The sequence below is a fragment of the Rattus norvegicus genome, chromosome 11 (assembly GCF_036323735.1).
Source record: "Rattus norvegicus strain BN/NHsdMcwi chromosome 11, GRCr8, whole genome shotgun sequence".
NCBI classification, from domain to species: Eukaryota; Metazoa; Chordata; class Mammalia; order Rodentia; family Muridae; genus Rattus; species Rattus norvegicus.
This window is the reverse complement of record NC_086029.1, coordinates 84,230,086-84,248,606: the sequence shown is the minus strand read 5'-3', so window position 1 is coordinate 84,248,606 and position 18,521 is coordinate 84,230,086. Positions and strand designations below refer to the sequence as shown.

Here is an 18,521-nt window from a genome sequence, read left to right as displayed (position 1 = left end):
CACTCAGTCATTTCTCTAGGTGATTCTTTTACAATGGAGCGATGAAACTGGAGGTGGCCCTTGGTCTGATGGTAGCACCCATGGGCCCTGGACACATCACTCCTGTGTTGTGAGCCTTGGATTTATAGACGAAGGCAGCTGCTCTCGCTTTTCCTTCCTGCCCCACCAGCCCCCCCCCCCACCTTTAGCTGTACAAAATCTCTAGAGGAGCCCAGTTCAATGGAAATGTGTTAGATACTCACACACGTGCACGCACGCACGCATGCGCACACGCCCGTGCACCCACACCACATCCAGAATTTAGAATCATATAGTTTCTACACAATACAAGAGCAAGAAGAAACAGGTTTAATTGATTCGTCGCATGTTTGATATTGCTGATACATTTAAAATATAAGATTTAAAATATGATTTGTTTTTTTAAAGTATTAAATAAGATGGTTTACATTTTAAAATTAATTCTTCAAAGTCTAGTTTGCATTTTTGCCATTGTAGGCAATCGTGACTGGACCAGCCACATTTCAGATGTGGAATTGCATTGTGGTTAGTCGTAGTTCCTTCATGTCCCATCATGCCTCAAAACTCCCTGTTACTACTACGACTAAAGACTCCCCCAAAAGGCTGGAGCCTGGCTCCTCAGATACTAAGGGTGTGTTCCCCAGAACACTATGGAGCCAAAAAAAAAAAAAAAGAAAAGAAAGAAAGAAAAAGAAAAAATAGAAGCCAACCACGGACACTATCACAGAGTCTCCTGGGAAGAGAACGTCACTGAATGAACACAGCAGGGTACAAGCAGCATATGTGGAACCCTGTGCTACACACGTCTGGCTGTGTATGCTTAAAGCTTCCATCCAAGTCATCCTGGAAAGCTGAGACTGTCAGTAGGGACAAGTAGATGAATCTAGGGAGAGGGAGGAGAGAGAGAAAACCTGAATGACTCATAGTACACGTTGACTTTTGTCTTTGTGCTTTGTGAGTTCTGAGTATGAGAGGTGATGGGTATTGAAAAAGAAAACTAACAAGTCCTTGATTAATGCACACATTGGCCGTAAGCCTGTCCTCCCCGTGGCTGCCATGCCGGCCTGTCCCCATTTCCCAGAGCTCTGTGTCCGGAGCAGATGCAGGTCAAATCTGTTCTTGATGCTCGTCCACAACAAGAAGAGGGAAGCTTAGCACTGGCCCAGGGCAGACAGACATGTCCAGTGACCCTAAAGGGCTTTTTTTGTTTCTGGAGAGATGGTACTTTCCGCTCTCATCCCTGTTCTCTCTCTACCCCACCTCTGGGATCCCCATGACACCTGCTTGCAAGAGCTTCATTCTCTGCCAAAAGAGCTTTTGTGGGTGGGTAGCCAGGAAGGGGCCACCCTCCTACCTTCCCAGCATCCTTTCCAGAGACATGAGACTTCCCTGCCAGAGGCCCTCTTGGTCCTTGCCCCTCACATCTGCAGGGCACACAGAGCAATCGAACTTTAAAAGAGAACAGAGCGGGGTCCTATCAGCCTCTGTGTGTCCACCTGTGTGTGTCTGCAGCTCACTCTGTGGGTCATTCTTTCCAGTCACTATGTGCCCTCGGAATAGCTGGGAGTGAGAGGCTGTCCCGGTGGCACTTACAGCAGGACCAGCACCAGTCAAGTGACAAACAATCCACGTCTGTCTGTCTCAGAGCGCGGAGGGATAGCATGAGAAATTGAGGCCCGTGACCATTGTTCTCCAGAACTGGCATTTCAGCTGAGTCTAATCCAGAGACCATAGGATGTGACAGACAGACTTCCCAATGTTAGCCTGCTCTGTGTCTTTAGACAAACCACATACTCTCTACATTTTGTTTGTTTGTTTGTTTTTTGCTTTTCATTGTAGCCTTGGTTATGCTAGAACTTGCTTTGTAGACCAGACTTGCCTGAAACTCACAGACATCCACCTGCCTCTGCCTCCCAAGTGCTGGTATCAAAGGTGTGTGCCACCATGCCCAGCCTCCTTTACATTTTTTTTAAATTTGGAAACAAATTTTAAAACACAATAAAACATAGAAAATGATTGAAATACATCTATTTAAAATAGCTAAAATAAAATTCAGGGAATGGCTATAGATGTTGAACCCATATGACATTATGGTAACATTTTACCCCATTTGTTAGGTTGGCTTTTAAATGCCATCACTTGGTGTTTGTGGGAGATTTCTGTCAACATCTGTGAGTGTTCAAGTCCCTTATATAAAATGGCACAGGAGCCTGGTGAGCAGTGGATGGTTTGAGCCCCACCATCCCAAAAGCAGAGCTTGAACCCAGGCACTTGAGACCAGCTCAGACAGCAGTCTCTGCCTCAAAAAAGAAATGTGTGAATTATTTAAATGGCCTGGAATTTGCATAAACCCTAAGTACATCTTCTTTCAGGGTACCTCTAGCTTACTTACAATACCCAATATGGTATGACTATTATATTTATATTCTATTATTAGGGAATAATAAAGGCAGGGAAAATTAGTACACATTCAGTGCAGATTTACTTTCAAATATTTTTCTGGCCATAATTGAATCTGTAGAAGCAGAGGCAGGGTCTAGAGGACACGCACACTCACACTCACACTCACAGGCACACACGCACACTCTCACACACACACCACACTATCTACATGTGACATACTTATGCAAACACACAGTCTGAGGTCCCCAGATCCTCAGAGCCACGCCCCTTTCTGGATTCTGTGAGTCAATGGGTGCAGAAGGCTTGCCCATCATCCTCGGCCTGCCAGACCTTCAAGTCCTATAGATCAAAGACCTGAGTATCTGGAGCAAAGCTGGTACTGTCCTTTAATAAAGTACTGGGAATAGATAAATAAAAATGAACCCAGGCATAGAGGTTAAATAAAAATTAACCCCAGCACTTGGGAAGCAGACAGAGGTAGGCAGTTCTCTGTGAGTCTAGCCTGGCCTACATAGTGAGTTCCAAAACAACCAGAGCTACATAATGAGATCTTGTCTCAAAAAGAAAGACAGACAGAGAGAGAGAGAGAGAGAGAGAGAGAGAGAGAGAGAGACATAGAGAGAGACAGAGAGAGAGAGAGAGAGAGAGAGAGAGAGAGAGAGAGAGAGAATGAAAGTATCCATGTACCCAAGCAGATACTCTAGTCTCAGCCCATACAAATCCATCCTTCCTCCCCTGTAGCCTGGCCTGGGACAGAGGTAGGACTGGCAGTATTTCCTCAAAGCCAAACAGACTGAAGCCCTGTGGGCGGCATTTCTGACTTACCACATTAAAGGAAGCATCCAGAAGGACACTGTGGCCTACTCCGTGAGGGCTCCTTTCCCTGCACAGATTGGCTGCAGGCCAGTAGAGAAACCGGCTCCTTGCAGGAGGTCTGTATCCGGGCAACCTGCAGAGATGAGATGGAGGGGCAGTGCTGGTCCTCTCAGCAGGTCTGGAAAACTAGCCCTTAATGCAAGCCATAAATCCACACGAGGAGAGTCAGTTGCCAAGACAAGCCGTTAACACACTTCGTCCCCACTGTGACCTCCCAAGGGATGGCCCACAGGGCGTGAGACCTGCAAATCAGTCCCTGCCCAAAAGTCAGAACTGAGAACCAAGACTAAGAATTCTCTCTCTCTCTCTCTCTCTCTCTCTCTCTCTCTCTCTCCCCCTCCCTCCCTCCCTCCCCCTTTCCCCCTTTCATCCCCCTCCCCCTCCTCTCCCCCTCCCTCTCTCCCTTGCTCCCTCTCTGATCTATGAAACCTTTTTTTTTTTCTTTTTCTCAGAACTGGGGACCGAACCCAGGACCTTGCACTTGCTAGGCAAGTGCTCTACCACTGAGCCAAATCCCCAACCCCCGATCTGTGAAGTCTTTAACTGAGTATATAGCCACACCTACCTCCTGAAGGTCTGGGGTTACATGTATGGACCACCATGCCCAACTTATGTAGTACAAACACCCTACCCGCTGGGCCTCATGGAGCCCAGAGATCATGTTTCTGACAGCTTTCTGGGTGATGACCCACTCACTGGGTTTAGCAACTGCTGGCCTAGATGCCTTCTGAGGTGTGCTGATATCCTCCAATGGTATGGATGAGAAGCAGGGTAGAGGGGTGAGAAATTACATAGTGGGATCCCAGAAAGGCTAGAAAACAGTTTTTCTAGTAGACAAGCACTGGTCAGGCTATTTGTTGGTAAGAAGTCCAAAAATCTCAAGGAATAATACATTTTCGATTCCCAGGGAAGCAAACTGGGCTCCTCAGAGGGAGCCACTGAGGGGCCGTTAGTCAGTGACAGCCCTGATTTAGGGACCGTAAGTCTGGAGCTGAGTCAGCTCCTGGGCACCTAGCTGAGGAGACAACAAGGCCAGAACTGAGCTGGTCTCTGAAACTCTTCAAGGTTTCGGCAATTACAATAGAACTAACATAGCAGCCAATCAGAATGTTACTAATGTCACTGCCTTGCCTCCACCAATCATGATAGAGGTTACCTAACCCTTCTGGAAAATCCCCCTAGCCCTACATAAAAGGGAGTTTACAAGCCCTTGGAGGGTCGCCCATTTTGATGAATGGTCGACCTTTGCATGCTGGTAATTCCTGCAGAACAAGCGCTCTTTGCTTTTACATACTATTTGAGTCTGGGGGGCTTCCTTCATCAATTCTTGGACCCTACCATTGGCAGGTGATGAACCGTGAAAGGCCACATGTGTGGCCAGCTGTTGAGTGTGTGGAAGGGTGACCCTGGGTCTCCTCTTATTCCCCAGGTACCCCAAACCACCCCGGAAGCACTGGTCTATCCCTGACTCTGAGTTAGGGAGGAAACCAGAGAGGAGGCAGAAAACACTGGCTTCTGTTCCAGTTGCCCCCACCGCCAAACATGGCTCCTGGGAGGAAGGGGGAGGGAAGGGAGCTTTCTGGAGCTTGTGGGCGAGGCCAGGTGCTGGGGCCAGCCCCAGGCAGCAGCCTTCAGGCTGCTGAAAGCTGACAAAGATTCTACTCCTGACTCATCAGTGGCTGAGCGGCAGGCTGACACTCCCCCATGACCCACAGGCTGTGTGCCATGTGGTAGGCTTATTTTCCTTCCCTCCAGTTACACACACACTCCTTCACGGGGTCACTGCCTCACCGCAGAGGTTTCTTCTTGAGTTTCTAGGCAAACACTGGGACCTTGGGGGCCTTTCCTTATAGGACCCCAGGGAGCCAAAGCTTTTCCTCCTCCCTGCCTTTCCCCAATACCTTCAACCATTCCGGAACACCTAGCTTCCCATTCTCACCTCCATCCAACCCCCATACACACATATTCAGCACCAGCCTAAACAGACAGGAGGGCTGAGGAAAAAAGGGAGAGAGGGAGGGAAAGAGCGGATTGGACAGGAGGAGAAATGACGGGGCGGAAGAGAGGGGGGCTGCACTAACTCTAATCAAACCCAGTTCCTACTTGGCCCTTGCATCTAATTTCTCCCTAGGGCCCATTCCAGGAAAGATCCTTGGTCAAGCCCAGTTCGGAGAGCTTCCTTGCAAGCCCCCATCCCTCCAGGCGTCTCTTGACAGAGATCAGAAAGTCAAGAAAGTCAAGAGAGTGGACTACGTGGACTTTAGAGTTGGTTCTCAGATAGATTGATGGGGGAAGAACGGAAAGAATAAACAGCTCTCAGGATCCAAAGCCTCTTCGAGGTCTACAGATGAGAGCCACCTCCTCGCAGGGCTTCTCTCACAGGCTGTGGCGCCCAGCCACTGACACTCTGAAGGAAGCACCTATGCCATCCGTCCTCTGTAGCCTCCCTCCTACCGTGAATACAGACACACGTGACACAAGGGATCTTTCAGTCAGACTTTCCAGACTAAATCCCACATCTCCCTCTTACAAACAGTCAAGACTGACTCGGTGTCCATTTCTTCTGGTGTAAGCTCAGGGTTAAAAAAAAAAAAAAAAAAAAAAAAAAAAACAAGCATCAGAGGTTGGATGTAAGGATCGCGGCATTCGGTGTGGTATCGATCACATGCCTCTCGGTTTTTCCATATCTCATTTCCCAGAGGAGTCTGCTGCCCCCTTGCCTGTTGAGGTTGGGTGTGGCAACCTGACGTCTTCTGGCTGATGAAGCGTGAACCAGCAGGTATCACTTCCCAGCAGATGCAGGACCCTCCACCCTCTCTTCGTCTGCTGCGGTTTCTGTGAACTGGGTTGAGTGGGTGGGCTTAGGTCAGAAGGACAGCTGGCAGCAGCCTCTTTACTAAAGAGCAAAACCCTGAGAAGCGTGGGTGTCGGTTGACTCCAGCCACTGAGATTTGAAGACTTTGTTGTCACAGCATTACCTCGCCCATCCTGACTAAAATAAGACATCCTACATACAGGGTTCTCAGAACAGCTGTGTAAAACCAACTGACTTATTTGTTTTTTTTTTATGTGTATGGGTGTTTTTACCTGTGTGTATGTCTGTGTATCCCGTGTGTTTTCTGGTGCCTTCAGATGCCAGAAAAAGGGGGGGAGGGGTTTCAGCTCCTGAAACTGGAATGTGCAACATGGAATAAACATGTCATAATTGATTATATGCATGCACATATATGCATACACGCACGTTTCTAAGGATAGATATGTGGCCATGGGGCTACAGGGTGGGACCTTCCTGTCTTCAGTTTCTTTATTCAGCTGATGTGAGGTCTGCTCTAGGTTCTCTTGTTCCTGGCTCTGATGCTGACATGGTTTCATGAACTGAAAGCAGTTGAGTCTCAAGCCCTAGGCTCTTGGGAGGCTGCGTCACACCAAGACTCTTAGCTACCTAACCACTACGGGACTGCACTGTCTCCTTCATCCTCACGGTACAGCAAGGACAGATCACCCCTTCAGTGGTGGGAAAGAGACGTTCAAGCAGTGACCTGCTTTCCCTGACAGAGGAGAGAGTCAGGTTTGAATCCAGCCAGGCCTGGTTCCTAATCACCGTGTGCCTTGCCACATTCACAGCAAAGCTCACTTAGAGCTCAAGGCCCTGGGTTACTTAAGCACTGTCCACCTACGTCCCTATATACTGACGGAGATCAGTGACAGGGGAACACATCACCCTGTGCCCAAACAGAGAGAGTGTGCACACTGAGGGCAGTGGTGCAGAAAGCCTCGACCCCGATGTCCATGCCAGAGACAGATAACCCTTATTTGCAAGTTTGGCTAAATTTTAACTCGGCACCCAAGGGTGCTACCCAATACAAGCAAAACAAAGTCCTTGCCTTTAGCTCAGTCACAGAACCAAGCAAGAAGAACCTGGCTAAACACCACACTGCTGTCCTCAATGACCAAGAGGTCCTGATAGCTCAGTCTTTGCTATGACAGCATTGCACAAGGACCAAGAACCCTGGTGGCCTGGAGGAGCCACCAAGAGCTCACCCTCTCTGGTCGAGATGAAGAGTCATACCTTGCAGGGCTTGGTTTTACTCATGCTGCCCTTACACCTGTACCAGGAAGCGATTTTGCATCTTCATGCAGACACCTACATAGATGTACCTACTCTCTGTCTCACCAGCTGTGACCACACTCCACATCGCATTAGCCCTTCAGGAGGCGTGGTCCTTGGTTGATCCAGGGTGTAAGCTACCTCTTATGGGATACCACTATGGCATCTCCACACACACACCACTGCTGCCACATGTGGACACACTGAGATGATGCTAAGGGAGAGAAGCTATGACAAGCCTCCGATGATTCTAGATGACAGCTTTGGTTCCCGGCTAAACACGTTGACAGAACAATGCCCAGTTAACATGCATGATCCCTTGCTTTTCCAAAAAGGCCACACCCATTAATAACATATCTGAAGGCCCATTCTCTTATTTTCCTAATCTTCAAGGCTCAGTGTGATTGGGGGAGCTGTTGTGGGGGGGGGTGTTTTGTTTTGTTTTGGAGACAGTGTTTCTCTGTTTAACCTTGGTTGTCCTGAAACTCACTCTGTACATCAGGCTGGCTCTGAACTCAGAGAACAGCCTGCCTCTGCCTCCCAAGTGCTGGATTAAAGTCACACACCAACACACCCAGCTTAGTGTGATCTTAAAACTCTTAAGAAGTAGACTATGGGGGTTGGGGATTTAGCTCAGTGGTAGAGCGCTTGCCTAGGAAGCACAAGGCCCTGGGTTCGGTCCCCAGCTCCGAAAAAAAAAAAAGAACCAAAAAAAAAAAAAAAGAAGTAGACTATGATGTCACCAATCAACTTCAGCCATTAGACTCCATGAGGAGTTTGAAGGAATGCTCCTCTTAAATAATTAACAGTACAATAAACCTAACAGTACCTTGCATACAAAAGGTTCAAACGAAGGGCCAGACCTAAAGTAAACCAGACAGTGATGTCCACAGAACTAACGCAGAGGTACAACCGACCTCATTGGGCTTACCAGTCAAGTTACAGTGGATTCGTCCATAATCACGCCGTGGTACCGTCTGCAAATGTGCTATGGTTCTGCAGGCTCCTGTGAGACTCTGGGGCTCAGTTGTGCTGCCTTCCCCCTCTTATAAAACACAGAACGTTTGCTTGTGTGGCCCTCTGTCTAGAAGGATCTGCTTGATCCCATTCATAGCTACAGAAGCTATTATGGCTCAAACCTACCTTATAGTGCCATTCAGCAGGTGTCTGTCAACTGAATGGCCCAGTGACTGGATGAATACCTTTGCAATGATAAACTACTTCATTCTGGGCCTCAAAGCATCCCTCCTGTAGGAAAGAATAAATCTTCAGAGGAAAACAAGCTACAGGCTCCCTGCCACCAGCTCCCTCGTGTTCAACGGGACAAGTTTCAGTCTAGAAAAGCCTTCCTTAGGTTTTAATGTGTCCGCACGTTTCCTGGAAAGCTTGGTAAATAAAATGCAGATTCCTACTTACCTAGAGTGAGGCCCAAGATCTACACTTCTAGCAAATTCTCAGCTAACACCCATTTGCTACTGGGGCAAGAACCTCCCTTCAGCTGAACTACCTCACAGGTGGCTGAGAAAAAAAAATCCACATTAATTGGGGTATGTGTGGGAGCTGGACCCTTTGCGACTTTAGCAAAGGCAGGTGGACAGCAGTGTGCTGATTTTACTGTTGAGGGAAACACAATCAGAAAGACTAAGTGACCTTTCCGCGCAATCCATCCTTCTGACCGCAGTCCAGAGCCATCTTGACTGTACTACTGCGCTGCATGCTGGGAGATTCAGAGGGGAGGGCCCCAGGTCTTATTCTCAGAAAGGTGGGGAGCGCAGAGTACGTGCGGTCGGGATCTGTAAACAAACTTGAATGGGAGAGGAGCCGGGAGTCCAGAGGTGGGCGAGCGCGTGGCAGCCAACTCTCACAGAAAACGCGGACTGCCTTTCTTCTCTACCTATGGCCCAATTAGACTGGAGATGGGGTCGTCTTTGATCGGCCTAGCCCCTTTAAAAGAAAGCAGGGAAAACAGTGGCTTTAGGATTTTTTTTTTCTTTAAAGCCCTGAACCTCTTCAGTGGAAAGTGCTGCCCTTCCGACCTGTTGATGTAATTGCCGTAATTGAAGATTCCAGGCCCCATGTGGGTGGACAGGGCCCATTCATCCATCAGGTCAGCGAAGTGCAAACCTGCTGAGTCCTTCAGATGCCCTGGCCGCAGCCTCCCCCTCCTGCGCCCTCCTGCGCCCTCCTGTGCCCTCCTGCGCCCTCCTGTGCCCTCCTGCCCCCTCCTGCCCCCACAGACTAGGCTCCCCACAATGCCAGAGCAGCCAGGCCCAGGCTGGTCCCTCTCTAGATGTGGGAACGGTGCCTAATTAAGGGGTTTGTTCTCATCTCCATGGGGCCATCTTAACGCCTCCTGACAGTAATGAGAGACATACACGTGTGGAGCTGGGGGGGAGGGAAGGATGACTTCCCTGTCACCTTAGCACCCTGTTAAACAGCAAGGCTAACACACACACACACACACACACACACACACACACACACACACACACACACTGCAGTTCCACAGTAATCACCATCAAAGCTTTACAGCTACAAGGAGTCCTGTCCAGTTCTGAAAGAGGAAGGAACCAGGGAGAAGAAATAACTTGCCCAGAGGGCACATAACAAGTCACTGTCACTGGGCCCCAGGTGCCCTGCTGCACCTCACAGCTTTGACTTCCTCATAGAGGGAGGTGCTCTCCATTGCAGTCCCAGGGGAGCCCATGGGAGGTAGAGGGGGAGTAGACAGGTTCATTCTCTAGAGTCACATTGTCAGAGGGCTATGCCCATGGGTTCTGCATGGCTACATGACAAAGCCAATCTCAGAATGGGCCACTCCTTGCAGCAGCCGGGCCACGCCTCATCCCATCCTCCTGTTCTCTCTCTCTCTCTCTCTCTCTCTCTCTCTCTCTCTCTCTCTCTCTCTCTCTCTCTCTCTCTCTGTGTGTGTGTGTGTGTGTGTGTGTGTGTCCCTGTCTAGCTTCCTACCCCTTTCCCATTACTCTCAACCCCCTTTCTCTGGCAGCCCACCCGCACCTAAAGAAGTAGGACTCTTTGTTTTGTTTTGTTTTTCTAGTTCTCGGCTTCTCCACTATGGTGCTCCAGCCAGCACCATGTCCAGTTTGCTCTCAGTAAACAGACATCCGATATGTTAAAAGTTAAGCTGATGCTCGCCCCCAACCAATTCTTTTTTTTTTTTTTTTTTTTGGTTCTTTTTTTTCGGAGCTGGGACCGAACCCAGGGCCTTGCGCTTCCTAAGCAAGCGCTCTACCACTGAGCTAAATCCCCAACCCCGAACAACCAATTCTAAGTCACGTCAGTCCGTTGTTCTGAACACAGTCCTCACAGAGAGGGCCAGAGGAAATCCTGTGTTTCAGGTAAGGCAGACATGACGAAATTAGCATGGGCTGAATTTCAGACCACCTGACTGCTAAAATCATCTTAAGGAAAAATGAAAAATCTAAAAGCCACATGCTTGAGTAAAGCAAGGAGACCACGGTATCTAAGTGATAATGGATTCTACACATAAAGTTATACGGATTTTATCTTGCCGTCATGTTAAACGGCAAAAGCCGGATATAAATGATCATAAACAGAATGCAATTAAACCTGTGAGGTGCTGAGGGAAAGGAAGAAAAAAGTAGCAACCTTCATTTACCTCCCTTTAAATGTTTCTCTTTAAAATTGTTATTATGTTTATTTACTTATCTGGGGGAGGGGGAATGTGGAGGTCAGAGGACAACAGGCAGGAGTCGGTTCTCTCTTCCCACCACGTGGGTCCCAGAGACGTGGGTCTGAGACAGCTTGCTTCACCTCCTGTATCTTTACCCTCTACCCTCTGAGCCAGCTTTCGGACCTTCCTGTATTTCTACAATGAGCATGTGTTGGTTTGGGAGGAGAAATGAATTTTATTTTATTTTTTTTTTTCGGAGCTGGGGACCGAACCCAGGGCCTTGCGTTTGCTAGGCAAGCACTCTACCACTAAGCTAAATCCCCAACCCCGAATTTTATTATTCTAACATATATGTTCAACCACTGTATAGAAAACCTCAGACTTCGTGTGCCGACCTGGAAAACCTCAGCGAGGTCATTCTACTGGATGCTACCTTACCACGTTACCCAGAGTAGACTATGAGTAATGGGATTACTTTTCTGTTCTCAAATGAAGCTTTGGGGGGGACTGGGCGTGTCAGGTCAGATCACTTGTTTAGATGTCAACCCTCTGAACTAGAAATGCGTGTGTTTGTTTTTTGTTTGTTTGTTTTTGTTTTTTATTTTAAGCTTTATTTATTTTATGTATAGGAATACACTGTCGCTGTCTTCAGACACACCAGAAGAGGGTATCTGATCCCAACACAGATGGTTGTGAGCCACCATGTGGTTGCTGGGAATTGAACTCAGGACCTCTGGAAGAGCAGTCAGTGCTCTAACCACTGAACCATCTCTCCAGCCCCTGTTTGTTTTTGGGACAGGGTCTCACTATGTAGTTCTGTCTTGGAACTCACTGTGTAGACCAGGCTGGCCTTGAACCCACAGATGGAGAGACAAATTCTTTACTTCTGTTTACAGTCTTGACTCTGACTTGTCACCATCAGGGAACACTGGGTGATCACGTGATATGGTGATCTGGCTGTCTGTCTAGCTGGTTTGGATCAGTCAAACAGAATTGAACTTCAGAACTGAGAGACATCCTGAGAAAAGAGGAACATCTTTTCACGTACTTCAAGGTCTAGCTTGAACCCTGTTCCTTGGTGGCTAGTACCTCTACCCTATAACACATACCTGCTTCTACATTCTCCTGTGGCCCTTGGACAGTTGCCATTTGATTCATCATTCCAGTCAGTTTGCGAGATGCTCGACTCTAGGTAAGGCTTTGCATCTCTGTTCTGTTCTTAATCTCCCTTCAAGGTTAAGATAGCCTAAGCACATCCACCCGATGTGAGGCTTCCGGGCATGTTTGCCATTGAAGGGGCAACTTAACACAACACAGAAGTCTCGAGCATCATTGAGCCATCCAGCCTGGGCTAGGTGCAGTCTCTAAGGACGCATAGGGACTGAGAGAGAATTACCGTAACTTCTATTGCCAAGCTTCACTGCAATCTGCCCTCCCTTGAATTACTTCCCTCAGAGATTTTGAATACCATCGTGCAGGGAGAGGCAGCGTCTGTCTTACTCGAGTAATCCTCGGGAACTGTTGAAGCAATGGCTGGCTGCCAAGGGAACCCCAAATTTCATCTCTTCTAACTCGAATTACCAGCTCACTCAATCTGGTGTGGGCGCAACTCTGATCTCACTCTTCTTCCTCTTCCTTTTGTCTCTTCTCTGCTTCCCTACAATATTGGGAGTTAACTCGGGGCCTTGAGCTGGCTAGGTAAGTCTTCTTCTATTGACTAGCATCCCCAGTCCTTAGGTTTATGAGACAGGGGTCTTTCTTGTTTTTTTTTTTGAGCTGGGGACCGAACCCAGGGCTTTGCGCTTCCTAGGTAAGCGCTCTACCACTGAGCTAAATCCCCAGCCCCGACAGGGGTCTTTCTATGCCCCAGGCTGGCCTCCAACTCAAGATTCTCCACCTCGGTCTCCCGAGTGCTGGGTTGCAACCATGAACTACCATATTTCTCCAGTTTTCTTGCTTCTTTATTGGGAACAAAGAAGTAACAGTGAACAATCAGGTTTTCCCAACGGCCATTTTATTAAACAATTTACCCCAGCCGTCTCTTTAGAGTTGTACTTGTGTTTTGGAGTTGGTGTGCATGTTCATACGTGTGGGAGGTGCACATGTAAGTGTGGAGGTCAGAGATCAGCCTTCAGCGCCCAACCTGAGGACCCATTCACCTCATTAGTTAGTTGTCTGTTGGTTGGTTGATTGGTTGGTTTTGAGACAGGATTTCTGTCTAGGACTGGATCTCATCAGTTCGCATAACCTGGCTGGCCAGTGATCTCCAAGAGTTTGCCTGCCTCAGCCTCTTCAGCTTGAGATCGCAAGTGCATGCCCCTGTGCCCAGCTCTTTACCTCCTCGGTGCTAGGGGCTGAACTCAGGTCCTAATACTTGTGAGGCAAGGGTCTTAGCAACTGAGCTGTCTTCCCAGGTCAGCATCCGTGGCTTTCAATCCCTTTATACAAGATGATTTCCTTAGAAACAAACAGGAAGATAGACAGTGATAGAATCCAGTAGAATGGTATGGGCCCAACATATACAAGACCACACCAAAAAATACATTTTGGTTGGTTTGTTTTTTGTTTTTTTGTTTTTTGTTTTTTGGGGTTTTTTTTGTTTGTTTGTTTGTTTTGTTTATTGTTTTTTGTTTTTCAAAATAGAGATTCCATAGAGTTTTGAAATCGAATGAGAGTTGAGCTATGGGGCTTTTCCCATGCATCCTGCAAATGCACCTTTTACTCAACTCTGCATCAGTCAAGGTCTCCTGTCTTAGTGATGTCCCAGCCATGTAGAGCTCTGAGTCTCTCCCTGGAGCTGGACCTCCCGACTCACACGTGCATTCATTGGCTCCCAAATGTTATAATAGAGCAGAACCTTCTCCAATACCCAAGGCAGATTTTCCACATCTTCCCAGGAGTTGATGCTGTAGGTCCAGGGAAGAAGCTGAGAATCGGCCTTTTAACAAACTTCCTTTGACTAAATTCTACTTCCTCCAGATCTTATATTTGCATCCTAATGGCTAGTGTGATGGTATTGGAGATGGGACGTGTGTGTGTGTGTGTGTGTGTGTGTGTGTGTGTGTGTGTGTGTGTGTGTGTAGTATGTGTGTATCGGGGAGTGGGGAGGGGTTACCTTTAGTTGAGGTCAGAGAGGACTGCACAGAGGGATTAATGTAGGCTTCTTTCTCTCTTGATTCTGAAGCACTCAAAGGACACCACGCAAAGACTTAATCAGAAGGCAAAGGAAGCCTCAGAGCTCACACAGTGACACGGCTGCCACATTGCTCTCTGCACTGTAGAACTATACAGACCCGCTGCCTACTTTCTAGCTTTGCCCATGCGATTCTAATGTAAAATTACCTAAGCTGAGGCTCTGAATCTGCTCTCCTGACCCTAATTTGAACCCTGCCCCCATTCCGCTTCCCAGGCTGCAAACTGAGTTTTCCTCTTGCTTGGACTCTCTCAGCCTTCTGGACAGACTTCTGATGTTGATGGCCTTCTATTCCTCCTCAGGATGTGGGGGCCAGATGTGTGTCCCAGAGCAGTTGTTAGGAAACGCTTGTCGAGGACATGGCTGAATGCCTGCAGGAACAGGTGAACTGGTAAATAAATGTAGCATCACACGGAACACTTACTCGCCTTTCCACTCTCCCCAGTCGGTCCAGTTCTCACTGGAGAAAGCAGTGACTGGCTAGCCAAGATGGCTTCCAGACATCCTATCTTTGAGGGACTCTGTCAGCCTTTGCCTTGGAGTTGAAAGCCCAGTGGGAGAAGATGCTCCACAAACAGCACCTCTGGATATGGACTAAGGGTCAGAGATGTCTTCCAAAGACCTCTGCGAGTGTGGCTTCTCTACAGATGGCGTAGTCCTTGCCTGCAGGTGGCCCTGATATCTTGAGTGAGGGAACAGGGATGAGACAGACGGCTTGCTCCTCTCTCCAGGGAAGCCTCAAGCTGGGGATTAGGGTGTGAGGGAAGTGAGGAGGGTGTGGGGGGGTATGGGCGGTAAGTTTGGGATTCTGATACAATGACCCTCTTCATTTTTTCTCTTCTCAAGTCTGAAAAGGGGCAAGACTCTCCCGGGCTTAGTCAGCACCTTAACCTGCTACCCTTCCTGAGGTAAGCAGGGAGACAATGGGCAGGTTAGGTGTTTAATACAGCATGATGTAAGCTGTGCTCCTGTTGAAAGACACCCTAACAAACAGTGCAAGCTGACACCCTGAGAACAGCTCAGGCTGTGAGGTCATGTGGTGGGACAGGTAAGCCCTTCTGTTTCCTCAGCCCTGACATCTGATGCCCCACTAGTTATTCAATAACCAGAAACAGGGTTGGTCCTCCAGATCCCTGAATCTCCTTGGGGAGGGAAGGAGGGGAAGAGAGAGGGAGGGAGAGGGAGCAACCTGCTTCCTGTCTGGCAGTCTGTGGGTTTGATCAAGGGCACCCAAGGAGAGCTAGTGTTGGCCTGTCCCCAGGAGGATGGGCAGGTGCAGCAGCACATGAGAAAGGTCTCCAGAGGAACCACCTCGGCAGGGAAAGGGGGATTCTGAGTTCTGTGTAAACCAGACAGCTAGGCCTGGATCCATGAGGAGAAGGCAAACCCCCAGACTTCCAGTTGTATGCCACATATATGAACCAGCCTGCCAAGATTTAACAATTTAAAAATGTGAGCTAGCTTGATAAGACACTGTAATTACTACGTCAAAAAAAGTAAGTCCAAGTCTGGCAGTGGTGATGCCTTTAAGCCTAGGCAGAGCCAGGCAGATATCTGTGAATTTGAAGCCCGCCTGATCTGTTCCCAGACAGCCAGAGCTACACAGAGAAACCCTGTCTCGAAACAAAACAAAAAAGTCTAAGGAAACATTTTCTTTCTAATACACCTCCAGCATTCTCCTAACAGCTATGAGAAGCTACCATGTTCCCGCCCCTAATGACTTAACTGTCCTCATAGCTGTTGTGGAGTGCCTCACACTGAACCGTGTCTCAAAGGCCAAGAGGACAGGAGTCCAAAATCAAGGTGTCCGTCGGGCTGTGCTCTGCCTGGAGCCCCACAGGAGAATCCAGATGGCCTCTTCCTCTCTGACGGTGACCAGCAATCTGTGGTCAGAAGACGGGCGGCTCTAGCTTCTCTCCCCATTGTCCTATGACTAGGTAGGAAAGATGGTGAGATTGCAAGGTAGCTGGCTATCAGGGAATTTATCTAGTTCCTAGTCCCTCATCGTGCCCTGCCCCCTTCAACACCCTCGCCTTGTGCGTAGACATCTGCTAGCTTTGTGATACCAGCCCTATTGTCTCAGGGCCCATTCTGTTTCCTTAAGGATTTTTACCTGAACTGGTTACATCTGCAGTGACTGTTTTCAAATGAGGCCACCGAGGATAAGGAATGAAGATCATTGTCAGCGACATCATTCAACCCGCAACACGTGACGCACCCCAGCTAGAATCAGACCAGAAGAGCACGGCGCACCTCCACGCAGCCCTCATCAACCTCCCACGTGAGCAAAGCCAACACTGCCGTCCCAAGAGGGGAGCAAGCCATTCGTTGGCCTGTCCTTTCAGAATGATTTGGTGTACCCTAGATACACCAGCTGTGGGTGGCCCCTGTCCCTTGGGGGAGAATATTAAAAGACAATGTCATTTTGGAATTCTTTTTTTTCCTACTGAATGCAGGGGACATCTGGGTAGTTTGGGCAAGCCTCCATGTGCACTATATCCCACACACTCGTGTATAAATTTATGATGCAATACTCCTCAGTAAGAGGAAAACTGAACTGAAGTGATTAAAGAAACGTGCTATATGGAAACAGACTTTTTATTACCATAGAGTTAGGATGTTAGAAAAGAGACTCTCAAGCTGCAGAGGTCTTGTTTGTTTGTTTTTGAATGTGTCTTAATTGGGGATTTTCTAATTTCAACATGAAAATCAGTGAGGTATGGGCCGGAGTGCAGCTCAGACGAGGGCATTTGCATAGCGTGTGCAAAACTATGGATGGCTTCAGTCCCCTGCACCAAAATCCTGCGAGGACATACGCAGCGAGTACGTAGCCACAAGGTTGCTAGTGGATGAGAGGACTTGCAAGAGCGACCCCTGCTCAGCACCTCCTCTGGGCCCTCACCCATCCTGGCCAAGAAGGGACTCCTCCAGACGCGATTCAAAAAAAAAACAGTAGGCTACTGTGTCAGGCACTTTTCGGTCACTGGGACCAAAACACCTGAGAAAACAATTTAGAAGAGCAAAGATTGACTTGGGCTCAGTGTCAGAAGACTTAGTCCACTGTGGCGGGGAAGGTGTGATATCACAGCAGCCAGGGAGCCAAGATAGGGACTCAGTGCCAGGCCAGGGCTCCATGGACCTGCCCTCAGTGACTGCATTCACCTCATTAGGCTCCACCTTCCACCTTTACACTCTCTCAGGTCTCTCAATAAAGGCATCGCATTAATCCATTCGTCAGATCGGAACCCTCTTGATCTAACTCTCTCTGGAAGCAAATCACAGACACCCTCAGAGGTAGGCTATAGGCACTCAGAGATGTGCTTAACCAACCTGCTGGGCCTTTCTCAATCCTGACAAGTTGACAGTCTCCCAGTTTCTACCTCTCCTGGTGGTGTCAGCTTCATCAGAGGCGTGCACAGGGACAGAGTGTGCAGTGGCTCTGGAACCTACTTCCTCTCTCATTTCCTTTGTAAAATTTACCGCACTCTCATTCTTAGGGTAACACAGAAAAGGTGGGCAGCGAGATGGCTCAGGCACTTGCCAACAAACCTAACAACCCAAGGTCTGACCCCAGAATCAACACGGTCGAAAGGGAAACTGACTTTTTCAAGTTGCACACACGTACAAGCATACGTACACAAAATGCAATGCTGTTTACGCAGAGAGGGAGAGATGGCTGAGCAGTTCAGAGCACTCATTGCTTTTCCAGAGGACCAGGGTTCGGTTCCCAGCATCCACATAGGAGCTCACAGCCATCTGTAACTCCTGTATCAAGGGGTCAGACACCCTCTTGTAGCTTCCTTGGGTATCAAACACACACATGGTACACTGGATGGATGGATGGATGGATGGATGGATGGATGGATGGATGATAGATGGATGAATGGGTGGGTGGGTGAATGGGTGAGTGGATAGATGGATGGGTGGATAGATGGATGGGTAGGTGGATGGATGGATGGATGGATGGATGGATGGATGGATGGATGAGTGGGTGGGTGGATAGATGGATGGATGGGTAGGTAGGTGGATAGATGGATGGGTGGATGGATGGATGCATGGATGGATGGATGGATATCCATGCTCCCAGATCTCCCTTGGCAACCAGACTAACTACCCTTCCCTGATGCCCTCATTCTTCCCCAGCACTGCCCTGGTGGAGGGAGATGTCATACAAATCCCACCCTAAGCCCTAAGCATGCCTTGGAATTCTGTCCACCCCATTGCCAGTCCCAGGAGGCCAGGAAGGGACTTTCAGGGCTTTTCCTGGC

General features: G+C 48.6%; 1 long non-coding RNA gene across 1 annotated transcript; it reads right to left on the bottom strand.

The window, feature by feature from the left end:
* Positions 1 to 347: 347 nt before the first annotated feature.
* Positions 348 to 9,562, bottom strand: LOC120095684 (uncharacterized). The gene is made up of 2 exons (XR_005491414.2): positions 3,247 to 9,562; positions 348 to 901 (listed from the first exon to the last, which is right to left on the bottom strand). It is a non-coding gene; the product is annotated as an uncharacterized LOC120095684 (long non-coding RNA).
* Positions 9,563 to 18,521: the final 8,959 nt, after the last annotated feature.